Source organism: Saccopteryx bilineata, chromosome 4, assembly GCF_036850765.1.
Source record: "Saccopteryx bilineata isolate mSacBil1 chromosome 4, mSacBil1_pri_phased_curated, whole genome shotgun sequence".
Classification (NCBI taxonomy): domain Eukaryota; kingdom Metazoa; phylum Chordata; class Mammalia; order Chiroptera; family Emballonuridae; genus Saccopteryx; species Saccopteryx bilineata.
In genome coordinates, this window is record NC_089493.1 from 139,613,392 (window position 1) to 139,626,731 (window position 13,340).

Sequence of the window (13,340 nt, forward strand, 5' to 3'; positions counted from 1 at the left end):
ATCAGGCCCTCCATTATAGGCACGATATTTCCCTGAGGAGGGGAGAGGAGGGAAAGAGAAGAAAGAAAAAAAGGAAAAAAATAATAAATTATTACTGTTTTTCTTTGTGGGGTGTTTTACCTTTTTTTTTTTTTTTTACTTTTTACTCTTTATTAATTCTAATTAGTGCTATCAACAAGACCACCCTCAGATGCCAATAAGAAAGAGGAAATCAAATATTATGGATACAAAAGAAAGAGAGGTAACACAAATAGATGTGGAAAAATCTATGGAGAAAAGACTTAACATATTGGAAGCCTTGGAGCTAAATGACAGAGAATTTAAAATAGAAATCTTAAAAATACTCAGAGATATAAAAGAAAACACAGAAAGGCAATATAGGGAGATCAGAAAACAACTCAATGAACACAAAAAATATATTACCAAGGAAATTGAAACTATTAAAACAAATCAAACAGAAATGAAAAACTCAATTCACGAGATGAAAAACGAGGTAACAAGCTTAGCTAACAGAACAGCCCAGATTGAGGATAGGATTAGTGAAATAGAAGACAAACAACTTGAGGCACAACAGAGAGAAGAAGAAAGAGACTCAAAAATAATAAAAAACGAGAAAGCCCTACAGGAATTGTCTGACTCCATCAGAGGGAGAAGAGAAAGAAAATGGAATGAAGAATATACTCAAACAAATAATAGACGAGAACTTCCCAACCTGTGGAAAGAACTAAAGCCTCAAATTCAAGAAGCAAACAGAACACTGAGTTTTCTTAACCCCAACAAACCCACTCCAAGGCACATCATAATAAAGATGACACAAACCAATGACAAAGAAAAAATTCTCAAGGCAGCCAGGGAAAAGAAGAGTACAACATATAAAGGAAGGCCTATTAGATTATAATCAGATTTCTCAGCAGAAACTCTACAAGCTAGAAGAGAGTGGACCCCAATATTTAAAGCCCTGAAAGAGAGGAACTTTCAACCAAGAATACTATACCCATCAAAGTTATTCTTCAAGTATGAAGGAGATATAAAAACATTCACAAATACAGAAAAGATGAGAGAATTTATCAACAGAAAGCCCCCACTCCAGGAAATACTAAAGGGGGTTTTCCAACCAGATTCAAAGAACAAAAGAAAACAACACCACAAGTAACAGCTCCACCAAGAACACAATAAAACCAAACTTAAACTGTGACAACAAAGGAAAAAAAGGGGGGAGAGGATGAAGATTAACAGTAGCAAAGGATGATGAAGTGCAGAAATACTCATAAGATAGGGTACTACAAGGAATATGGTAGGTACCCTTTTCATTACTTAATGGTAACCACCCTTGAAAAAACCACCACAAAAACACTTGACTTAAAAAAGGTAGCAACAGAGGAAAGAAGTATGGAACACAAACAAACAAAAACAAATGATAGAAAAACAAAAGAGAAGAATCAAACTAGATACAAAACTAACAGAAAGCAATTTATAAAATGGCAGTAGGGAACCCACAAGTGTCAATAATTACACTAAATGTAAATGGATTAAACTTACCAATAAAAAGACACAGAGTAGCAGAATGGATTAAAAAAGAAAATCCAACTATATGCTGCCTACAAGAAACACATCTAAGCAAAAAGGATAAAAACAAATTCAAAGTGAAAGGCTGGAAAACAATATTCCAAGCAAACAACACCCAAAAAAAAGCAGGCGTAGCAATACTCATATCTAATAATGCTGACTACAAGACAGAAAAAGTACTCAGAGACAAAAATGGTCATTTCATAATGATTAAGGGGAAGTTGAATCAAGAAGACATAACAATCCTTAATATATATACACCAAACCAAGGAGCACCAAAATATATAAGACAGCTACTTATTGACCTTAAAACAAAAACTAACAAAAATACAATCATACTTGGAGACCTCAATACACCGCTGACGGCTCTAGATTGGTCATCCAAACAGAGAATCAATAAAGATATAGTGGCCTTAAACGAAATACTAGAACACCTGGATATGATAGACATCTACAGGACACTTCATCCCAAAGCGACAGAGTATACATTTTTCTCTAGTGTACATGGAACATTCTCAAGAATTGACCATATGTTGGGCCACAAAGACAATATCAGCAAATTTAGAAAAATTGAAATTGTACCAAGCATATTTTCTGATCATAAAGCCTTGAAACTAGAATTCAACTGCAAAAAAGTGGGGGAAAAACCCACAAAAATGTGGAAACTAAACAACATACTTCTAAAAAATGAATGGGTCAAAGAAGAAATAAGCACAGAGATCAAAAGATATATACAGACAAATGAAAATGAAAATACGACATATCAGAATCTCTGGGATGCACAAAAAGCAGTAATAAGAGGAAAGTTCATATCACTTCAGGCCTAAATGAACAAACAAGAGAGAGCCGAAGTAAACCACTTAACTTCACACCTTAAGGAACTAGAAAAAGAAGAACAAAGACAACCCAAAACCAGCCGAAGAAAGGAGATAATAAAAATCAGAGCAGAAATAAATGAAATAGAGAACAGAAAAACTATAGAAAAAATCAATAAAACAAGGAGCTGGTTCTTTGAAAAGATCAACAAAATTGACAAACCCTTGGCAAGACTCACCAAGGAAAAAAGACACAGGACTCAAATAAATAAAATCCAAAATGAAAGAGGAGAGATCACCACAGACATCATAGATATACAAAGAATTATTGTAGAATACTATGAAAATTATATGCTACCAAATACAACAATCTAGAAGAAATGGATAAGTTCCTAGAACAATACAACCTTCCTAGACTGAGTCATGAAGAAGCAGAAAGCCTAAACAGACCAATCAGCAGGGAGGAAATAGAAAAAACTATTAAAAACCTCCCCAAAAATAAAAGTCCAGGCCCAGACCGTTATACTAGTGAATTCTATCAAACATTCAAAGAAGACTTGGTTCCTATTCTACTCAAAGTCTTCCAAAAAATTGAAGAAGAAGCAATACTTCCAAACACATTTTATGAGGCCAACATAACCCTCATACCAAAACCTAGCAAGGATGGCACAAAGAAAGAAAACTACAGACCAATATCTCTAATGAATACAGATGCTAAAATACTAAACAAAATACTGGCAAACCGAATACAACAACATATTAAAAAAATAATACATCATGATCAAGTGGGATTCATCCCAGAATCTCAAGGATGGTTCAACATACGCAAAACGGTTAACGTAATACACCATATCAACAAAACAAAGAACAAAAACCACATGATCTTATCAATAGGTGCAGAAAAGGCTTTTGATAAAATACAACACAATTTTATGTTTAAGACTCTCAACAAAATGGGTATAGAAGGAAAATATCTCAACATGATAAAGGCCATATATGATAAACCATCAGCCAACATCATATTAAACGGCATAAAACTGAGGACTTTCTACCTTAAATCAGGAACAAGACAGGGTTGTCCACTCTCTCCACTCTTATTTAACGTGGTGCTAGAAGTTCTGGCCAGAGCAATCAGACAAGACAAAGAAATAAAAGGCATCCATATCGGAAAAGAAGAAGTAAAGCTATCACTTTTTGCTGATGATATGATCCTATACATCGAAAACCTGAAGGACTCCACAAAAAGATTATTAGAAACAATAAACCAATACAGTAAGGTCGCAGGATACAAAATTAACATACAGAAGTCCATAGCCTTTCTATATGCCAACAATGAAATATTAGAAAACGAACTCAAAAAAAAAATCCCCTTCACGATTGCAACAAAAAAAATAAAATACCTAGGAATAAACGTAACAAAGAATGTAAAGGACCTATATAATGAAAATTACAAAGCATTGTTAAGGGAAATCGAAAAAGATACAATGAAATGGAAAAATATTCCTTGTTCTTGGATAGGAAGAATAAATATAGTCAAAATGGCCATATTACCCAAAGCAATATACAAATTTAATGCAATTCCCATCAAAATCCCTATGAGATTTTTTAAAGAAATGGAACAAAAAATCATCAGATTTATATGGAAGTATAAAAAACCCCGAATAGCCAAAACAATCATAAGGAAAAAGAATGAAGCTGGGGGCATTACAATACCTGACTTTAAACTATATTATAGGGCCACGATAATCAAAACAGCATGGTATTGGCAGAAAAATAGACACTTAGACCAATGGAACAGAATAGAAAGCCCAGAAATAAAACCACATATATATGGTCAAATAATCTTTGATAAAGGGGCCAACAACATACAATGGAGAAAAGAAAGCCTCTTCAACAAATGGTGTTGGAAAAACTGGAAAGCCACATGCAAAAGAATGAAACTCGACTACAGCCTGTCCCCGTGTACTAAAATTAATTCAAAATGGATCAAAGACCTAAATATAAGACCTGAAACAATAAAGTACATAGAAGAAGACATAGGTACTAAAATCATGGACCTGGGTTTTAAAGAACATTTTATGAACTTGACTCCAATGGCAAGAGAAGTGAAGGCAAAGATAAATGAATGGGACTACATCAGAATAAAAAGTTTTTGCTCAGCAAGAGAAACTGATATCAAAATAAACTGACAGCCAACTAAATGGGAAATGATATTTTCAAACAACAGCTCAGATAAGGGCCTAATATCCAAAATTTACAAAGAACTCATAAAACTCAACAACAAACAAACAAACAATCCCATAAAAAATGGGAAGAGGACATAAACAGACACTTCTCCCAGGAAGAGATACAAATGGCCAACAGATATATGAAAAGATGCTCAGCTTCATTAGTTATTAGAGAAATGCAAATCAAAACTACAATGAGATACCACCTCACCCCTGTTAGATTAGCTATTATCAACAAGATGGGTAATAGCAAATGTTGGAGAAGCTGTGGAGAAAAGGGAACCCTCATTCACTGTTGGTGGGACTGTAAAGTAGTACAACCATTATGGAGGAAAGTATGGTGGTTCCTCAAAAAACTGCAAATAGAACTACCTTATGACCCAGCAATCCCTCTACTGGGTATATACCCCAAAACCTCAGAAACATTGATACGTGAAGACACATGTAGCCCCATGTTCATTGTAGCACTGTTCACAGTGGCCAAGACATGGAAACAACCAAAAAGCCCTTCAATAGAAGACTGGATAAAGAAGATGTGGCACATATACACTATGGAATACTACTCAGCCATAAGAAATGATGACATCAGATCATTTACAGCAAAATGGTGGGATCTTGATAACATTATAAGGAGTGAAATAAGTAAATCAGAAAAAAACAAGAACTACATGATTCCATACATTGGTGGAACATAAAAATGAGACTAAGAGACATGGACAAGAGTGTGGTGGTTACCAGGGGTGGGGGGAGAGAGGACATGGGAGGGAGGGAGGGAGAGAGTTAGGGGGAGGGGGAGGGGCACAGAGAACTAGATAGAGGGTGGCGGAAGACAATCTGACTTTGGGCGAGGGGTACGCAACATATTTTAATGACAAAATAACCTAGACATGTTTTCTTTGAATATATGTACCCTGATTTATTAATGTCATCCCATTACCATTAATAAAAATTTATTTAAAAAAAAAAAGAAAGAGACAATTTTCACAAAGTGAAGAAATTTATTAGTTCTCAAAAAGTTAAATCCATTTAGAAACAGTAGAATAAAGTTATTGAATTTCAAACAGAAAATTGTTCAATAACAAGAAGAAAAAAGATTATACATATACCAAAAAAATTAAAGTCAGAGAAGAATTATCCCACTTATCAGTAACTGAATACAAAATTATGATATGTCAGTAACATAATCTCATTTTATATTAAAAGTGAAATAAAGGTAATAAGAAATATAAGCAGATCTCAAATGGAGACAGAGTAGATGAAAGCTATGCTCACCTCCTCTTATGACCAAACTGGATTTACAACTAAATTATAGAAGAATCAACCTAAAAAACCAAATAAATACTGACCAAACAAAAGTCTTATAACGAGGATTTAGAGGAAAAGCCACATCAAGACTGGTAGAAGGGCAGAGATGTGAAAAGGGCTGGCAGCTGAAAATGCAGAGGAATATCTCAGCTGAAAAGGTCCTGTCCTAGGAATAAGAGGTCTCAATCCCTGACTGGAATGCCCAGACTGAATCACTACAGCCTAGAAGAGGCATCTGCATAACATCTAGCTTGAGAAATAGCTCTGAGGGTTGTGTGGTTTCAGGGAGACAGCCACAGGGATAGCCACCAAGTTTCCTGTGCTAAGTTCCTTATCCACTCTGCTCACATATGCCACCTTTCCAGAGCTGAGCATTCTCTTCCACAGGACACCAGCCTAAGTGATTGCAATACCTAACACTTCCAACTTCTTGTGGCCCTTACCTGCCAAACTCACACCTTGAATAGGAGTCTGCTAGCTGTATTCAGGCTGATTCCTTGGTACATACTTTCTTAGAGAACTCCAAAGGAAGTCTGGGTGGAATTGAAATGTCTGAGATAAATAGGGAAAAACAGAGTTGTGGCCTCTAGGGATAAAAATCAAAACAAAACACCACACAAATGTCACCGTTTATGTGGCTCCACCCTTTGAATTTTAACCCTGTGGAGGAGTCAACTGCCTGCCAAAAGCCTGGCACCAGGGTTCTGACTTTCTTAGCAGACTCTTAAGGTGGTCTGGGTAGACTTGGGTGGTAAGAGCGTCAGAAACTGATTTGTGTTATCTCATGGAAAGAGCTATTTTTTCCTCACATTCTGGTGCTATAATTTCTGTGCATGGCCCTCCTTCTACATAGCCAAATCTTGGCCAGTTTTAGTCTGATAAACTCTGCTGGCCTCACCCTGACTACTTGCTAAAACCCCACTTCACTACAAAAGTCTACATGACCCTGGCAGGTGGCAGCTGGCCTTGGTGTGCCTTGAGACTTTTGCTGGGTGGGCTCAGACCCAGTACTGGCAGTGAGATTAAATCTGTATCACCTGGTGAATACCACTCCTTCCTCCATGGTGACTGAGAATATACCATACCCAATTTGTTTACCACCAGAGGGTGTCTCAGTGATTGAGCCTAACAAGAAGCTGGCAAATGGAAGCAGATTTGGGGTGCACTGGGCCATCTCCTGACCTGCTTTGGATTTGGTGCTTGGGGAAGCTTGCCTTGGTGTGCAGCTTGGCTCCTCTCATGCATACATAGGTCCAGCAGAGGCAGCCACAAACTGTAAATAACTCTGTATGTCCAAACATGTAACCCAGGGCTAGTCACTGACAGCAACTCATAATGAACTGTACCAGAATTCCTCTCAAGAGGCCCCAAAACCAACATATCAGTTGGAAGTGTTCAAACTACAACAGAGCGTGATCCAGTTAGTTTCAAAAATGGCAAACCCAAAAAGAGAACATGGCAAGCACCAGGCCATAATGGGGTGAGCTCTCACAAAACAGCTTGAACACTGTGGAGTTAATTCTCATAGTCAGCAAGCATGAGTGTCAACCCCACCCATGGACAGACCAACAGTACTTAAGATTCAAGTATAACAGGAAGGCAAACATACCAACAAGAAACATTTCTGGAGGACATAATGCAGGTAATCAGGGATACTATGTCACAAGGCCCCACAAGACACCTACTACCTAAGGTCATCACACCAACATTGGGAGACGTAGCAGATCTACCTAACACACAACTCAAATACAGAGAGGCAGCCAAAATGGAGAGACAAAGAAACATGCTCCAAATAAAAGAACAGGAGACATGCTTAGAAAGAGAACAAATGAAATGGAGGCCAACTCTCTATCAGACAGAGTTCAAAACACTGGTTATAAGGATGCTTAAGGAAATTAGTGAGAACTTAAGCAGCATAAAAAATGACACAGAAACCATAAAAAATAACCAGTCAGCAATAAAGAATATAACATCTGAAAGGTGAGACCCTCAGCAGTGTCTGACAACTCCATTATCACATCTCTTAGTCTCAGGACCATTTTGCTTGCTTAAAAATTACTGAGGATCCCAAAGAGCTTTTGTTTTTGTGGGTCACAACAGTCAATATATATAGTATGAACAATTAAAATAGGAAAATGTTAAAGCATTTACTAATGCATTTATAAATAACAATAGTATGCCCCATTGCATTTTACTATAAATAACAGTCTAATAAAAAATAGCTACACAAATAAAATTTAGTGAGAAGACTAATGTTTTACATATGCTAAAATGGTCTGGAATCTCATACATGCTTTTGCATCAGTCAGTTGTGATCTATTGTTTTAGCTGATGTATGTGAAGAAAATCCTGCCTCACAAGGAAATATCACTGGAAAAATGATGCCCGCACAGGCAGGCAGTCTGCAGTGCTCTGCAGCCGCGGGGGGCTTGCAGACTACACATTAAGCACTGCTGTCTAGGTGAAAAGGCTGAAGAAGAAGCAGCACAATGTGTATTGACATGGGAAGTTTTACAGTTCGTTTTGGTTACGTGAGAAAGAGGAGGCATCCAACAGTGGGTTCAGCTTGAAACTACACACAGCTCTCCAGGAAACAAACAGATGGATGGATGGCACTTGCCAATTTCTGTGTCATAAATATTCCCACAATGGCTTCCACCATAACAGCCACATTTAATAACCAGGTCCCAGAAGGCCCTGAAAATTCAACATTGGTTCTCAAGAGCTGGTAGAAGCTGGCTTCAGAACTTTGCTAGGGAGAACAGAGATGAAGAGTGGTGAGAAAGAACTATTTCTATATCTTATTATTTGTACTAATTAAATAAAAAATTAAAATGATCATTAAAAATAAGATGGGAAAATGCTTCAGAAGATTTGTATTGTAAACGTACCTCTTTTTTTTTTTTTTTTTTTTTTTGTATTTTTCTGAAGCTGGAAACGGGGAGAGACAGTCAGACAGACACCCACATGCGCCCGACCGGGATCCACCCAGCACGCCCACCAGGGACGAAGCTCGGCCCACCAGGGGGCGATGCTCTGCCCCTCCGGGGACTGTCGCTCTGCCGTGACCAGAGCCACTACAGCGCCTGGGGCAGAGGCCAAGAAGCCATCCCCAGTGCCCGGGCCATCCTTGCTCCAATGGAGCCTCAGCTGCAACAGGGGAAGAGAGAGACAGAGAGGAAGGAGGGGGGATGGAGAAGCAAATGGGCACTTCTCCTATGTGCCTGGCCGGGAATCGAACCCGGGTTCCCCGCATGCCAGGCCGACGCTCAACCGCTGAGCCAACCGGCCAGGGCCTAAACTTACCTCTTTTGAAGTTATTCAGAAAAAGAAATCAGTCTTCATTTTAAACAAGTGAATCAGTCTGAGTTCTCTGACAAGCTCTGTCTGTCTTAAAGAAGTAGGGCATTCTTGAGAGTATATTTGGTATGCCTGGAGAAAATGGTTTTGCTGTCTCAAGCACTTCTCTGTGCACAGAGGATTTGCAATAATTGGTCATGGAGAGCATTTTCTGACTTTCTTGAACCGTAGTGCTTACACCTGCTCTGAGCTCTGTGACTGTGCATGGAACTGCAAGAAAGACTTTCCTGAATGCAATCTATAAACCACGCTATATGGCAATACCAAACTTTAAAACCAGCTTCCCACCTAGAGCACTTGTCAGATGAAGCTTGACCATGTTCTCTCTTTAGTTGTATATGAGATTCACTGTTCTCTTTGAAATGTTAAAATGTTGCATCTAGTCCCTGAGTCATTCACTTCACCATTGCCATCAGATAAGAATAGGACTTATTGTTATTATGTTCTGAAAGCATCCTAAATCTCTTCTTAGCTGCAATCACCAGTTACAATTAAAACTATAGGGTGTTGCATTAAATTTGATTTTCAGACAAATAACAAGAGAAAGAGAGAAGCAGCAAACATCTGGGTGTTCAGGTGGGTGGAGCTCACAGCAGTATCTCAGAAAGGTTGTGTTAAATAGGAGGTTTGATGCTCGTCCTCAGAGGAAATTACACAGGAAGACCTTCCAAAGTCTGGAAACTGTCATCCAAATATAAACAGTGGTTTTCAGTGGGTGACAAAAATGTTGAGTAATGTTTACTTGCTTCTCTAACCTTCTGTTCTTTTTCTTATTTTATAATCAGTACAGTATATATCATTTAGATAAACAAAATATCAACATCTGTATTTTAATACTGAAAAGTAATAAAATTTCTGTGGCAGATAGGTTTGTTGTCATTCTACTAAAGGAAACCCATGCCAATCAATGGTGGCTGTGTGAGCAGCTAGACCTCTAAAACAAACAAAAAACAAGACAAAACAAAATATGGGCCAGGGACTCTGCTTTAGCTTTAACACCTCAAGGATTTTCAAGAAAATCAGATCCATATATTTATAACTTTTTTAGTATGAAATCTTCAAAAGGTTATTTTCTTTATGTGATCTCTCATATATTTGAAATAATTTGAACATTTTTTCTTAAAATAATTTTTCATTTCTGCTGACAAAGTAAATGGGTCTTAACACCATACACAGTCAGCCATCACATAAAGGGTTCTGAGGTTTTGGGATTGTGAAGTTCAGCAAGTGATTTTTCTGCTGCTTTATAATGTACAGTTGAGAAATGAACAATTATGTACATCATATATTGAAATAACAAGAATTTAGAGTTAGGTGCCAGGGGTTCAAGCTTTAGATTCATCACTTATGGCAGTTATTTCTCCCTGAGCCACGGTGTTCTCCACTGTGAAAACACTCAGGTCAGACTTTTATGTGAGCCTTGCATGTGAAAACTCTGGGGCAGAATGAAGTCACTTCATTGGTTAGGACTCTGTCCACTGCAAGTGTCAAAGGGTAACAGAAATTGGCTTATGCAGATGAAAAAATTTGTTCACAATCATGGCTGGAAATGGAGCTGAAAGAACCCCACTGCTGTCTGGAACTTCATTTCTGTCTCTCCAGTTCTTGGCCTTCATCATGGTGACCCATGGCATTTCCAGGCTTCCATGTCTCCAGCTTAGTGAGTCCCCTTTTTCCAAAAGCAGTAAGAATAATGTCTTGAGGTGGGTTCTTGCTGGCCTGGCTAGGGTTATGCACCCACCCTGTGTTGTCCTGGGGAAATGGGGGTGTGGTACTCACACTGGTCAGCTGCTGTCAAGTGCCCACCTGATGTGCCAGGGGTGGGTTTACATGGACCAGGGGTGGAGAAGCCCCAAGAACAATCAGCATGTATTACCAGAAAGGAAAATAAATACTGACCAGATCAAAATATTAAAATACGTTTTCATTATATGGTAATAATTATATACTAAAATTTGCTTTATTTTTTCTTTATTAAACAACAGATTCCATGTAGCTGATAAAAGTTAGAAAAATCACTATTATTTAAAATATTTTTACTACTCTTTTTATTGAGATGACCAAGACTACAGAATGGAGTTCTTATCTTTGCGAACATAATAACTATGAATGACACCTCCCCAATCAGGAGCTCCAGGTGTCTGTCTGTCATGACTTTTTTTACAGACCTAGTAGGATGTGGCCTCTGAAACCCAGAGATATGGTCTGCCTGCAGTCTGGACAGTTTCTACTGAATCTCCCATGAGACAGAAGCACCAGTCATATTCTCAGGAAAGTGAGGGGGGAAACAGTCACTACACTCCCCTTGCTTTCTCGCTTATTTCTCAGAATGGCCCAGTCTATATAGAGTAGGGCGGGAGAGATTCCTGAGGGTAGGGCAGTTGCTTTCCCCCAGGCTGATGCCACACAGAGGGGATTGCTCCACCTAAGAAAGATGGCGACTGCAGCACTGGAGAATGACTCAGCACAGGGGACTCGCTGGTCATCCCCCACAGTGTCTCTCCCTGGGCCATCAACTTTACACCCTCCTCAAACAGTGTGGCTTCTATGACTCTTGGTTATGGACTCCTCTTCATTATTTCTGAAGTTGGTTTTTCAAAATGATTGTTCTTAAATTTAGTTGTAATCCACTTTGGTATGGGATGTGGCAGTTGGGAAGTCTGCCTACTCCATTGCCATCTTGAAATCTCCTGTTTATGCTTTTTGATGCCATGTTTGAGATCTTTTTGTTTTGTGTAACTCCTACCTGTTTATTGTAGTTTGACTTGAATTTGGTGTTTTTGTATTTTGACCCTCAGGGCAGTTTTTTAAATGTCTGATTCACTATATTTATTAAATATTTGGATTTAACTGTGAGATTTTTTTATTTTCATATTTTATTTTTATAGTTATAACCTTTTGTTTTCTGCTTAAAAATCTATTCTTTGATATTTCTTATAAATCATCCAGTAGAATTATGGGGTTTCCTTGGTGGGTAACTAATTTTGTTCTCTTCTTGTCTTCAAACTTGTCTCTTTATCTTTAACTTTTGTTATTTTTAATTACAAATTGTCTTGGTGCATGTCTCTTTGGGTTAATCCTGTTTAGAACTCTCTGTGTTTCCTGGATCAGGTTAGGAAAGTTTTCAGTCCTTATTTCTTCAAATAAAGTTTCTGTTCTTTTCTATTTTCTACTGGGATCTCTATAATAAAAAGTGTGTGTCCTTTATTTTGTTCTAGAGTCCTCTTGAAATGGACTCATTTTTGAATGCATTTTTCTTTTTGCCGTTCCGATTGGTTGGTATCCACTAGTCTGTCTTCCAGGTCGCCTATCTGTTCTCTATCAGTTAATCTGATGTTGATTTTTTTTCTAGTGTATTTTTCATTTCAGTTATTATACTCTTCAGCTCTGCTTGTTTCTTATTATATTTTGTAACTCTTTAAGTTTTAAGTTTTTCTATTTCTCTCTCAGATTTGCTGATTATTCTTATGACCATTTATTTCAGTTCTTCATCAGGAAAATTAGTAACCTCTTTCATTGTGGTTTTTTCTGGAGATTTTTCATGTTCCTTTATTTGAGCAATATTTTGCTTTTTTTTTTTACTTTCTATGATTATATTACTTGAACAAAATAACTATCTCTGTCATTGTTGAAAAGTGGTCCTGTGTAGAAGCAACCAAGCAACCACTGTATAGGTTGTAGGTAAAAGGTGTTTTTGGAAGGCCAGTTTGGGCCAAGGAGCTGCTTGTAGCATCTGGGGCTCTGGCCTCCAGAGTCCTCTGGCCTCCAGAGCTGGAGTGGCTCTGGGTAGTGAAGTTAAGTGCATGTAGCAATGCCCTGCTGCTTCTGCTTGTTCTCCTTTTGGTAACTGAAATGGGCTCAGGAAATTTGTCTAAGAATGCACTTCAATGACCTTGCAGGTAGGCCAGAATACCTGGATAGAGTTTCCATCCAATCTATCAAGGTAGAGGGAAGTATAAATAGTGGTGCTCACCAGAACATCTGACCTTGGAAAATTCCTGCAATTCCCAGAAAGCTCCCATTTCTCCCTACACTCTCTACATAGTCTTTCTCTTGTTTTTGTACA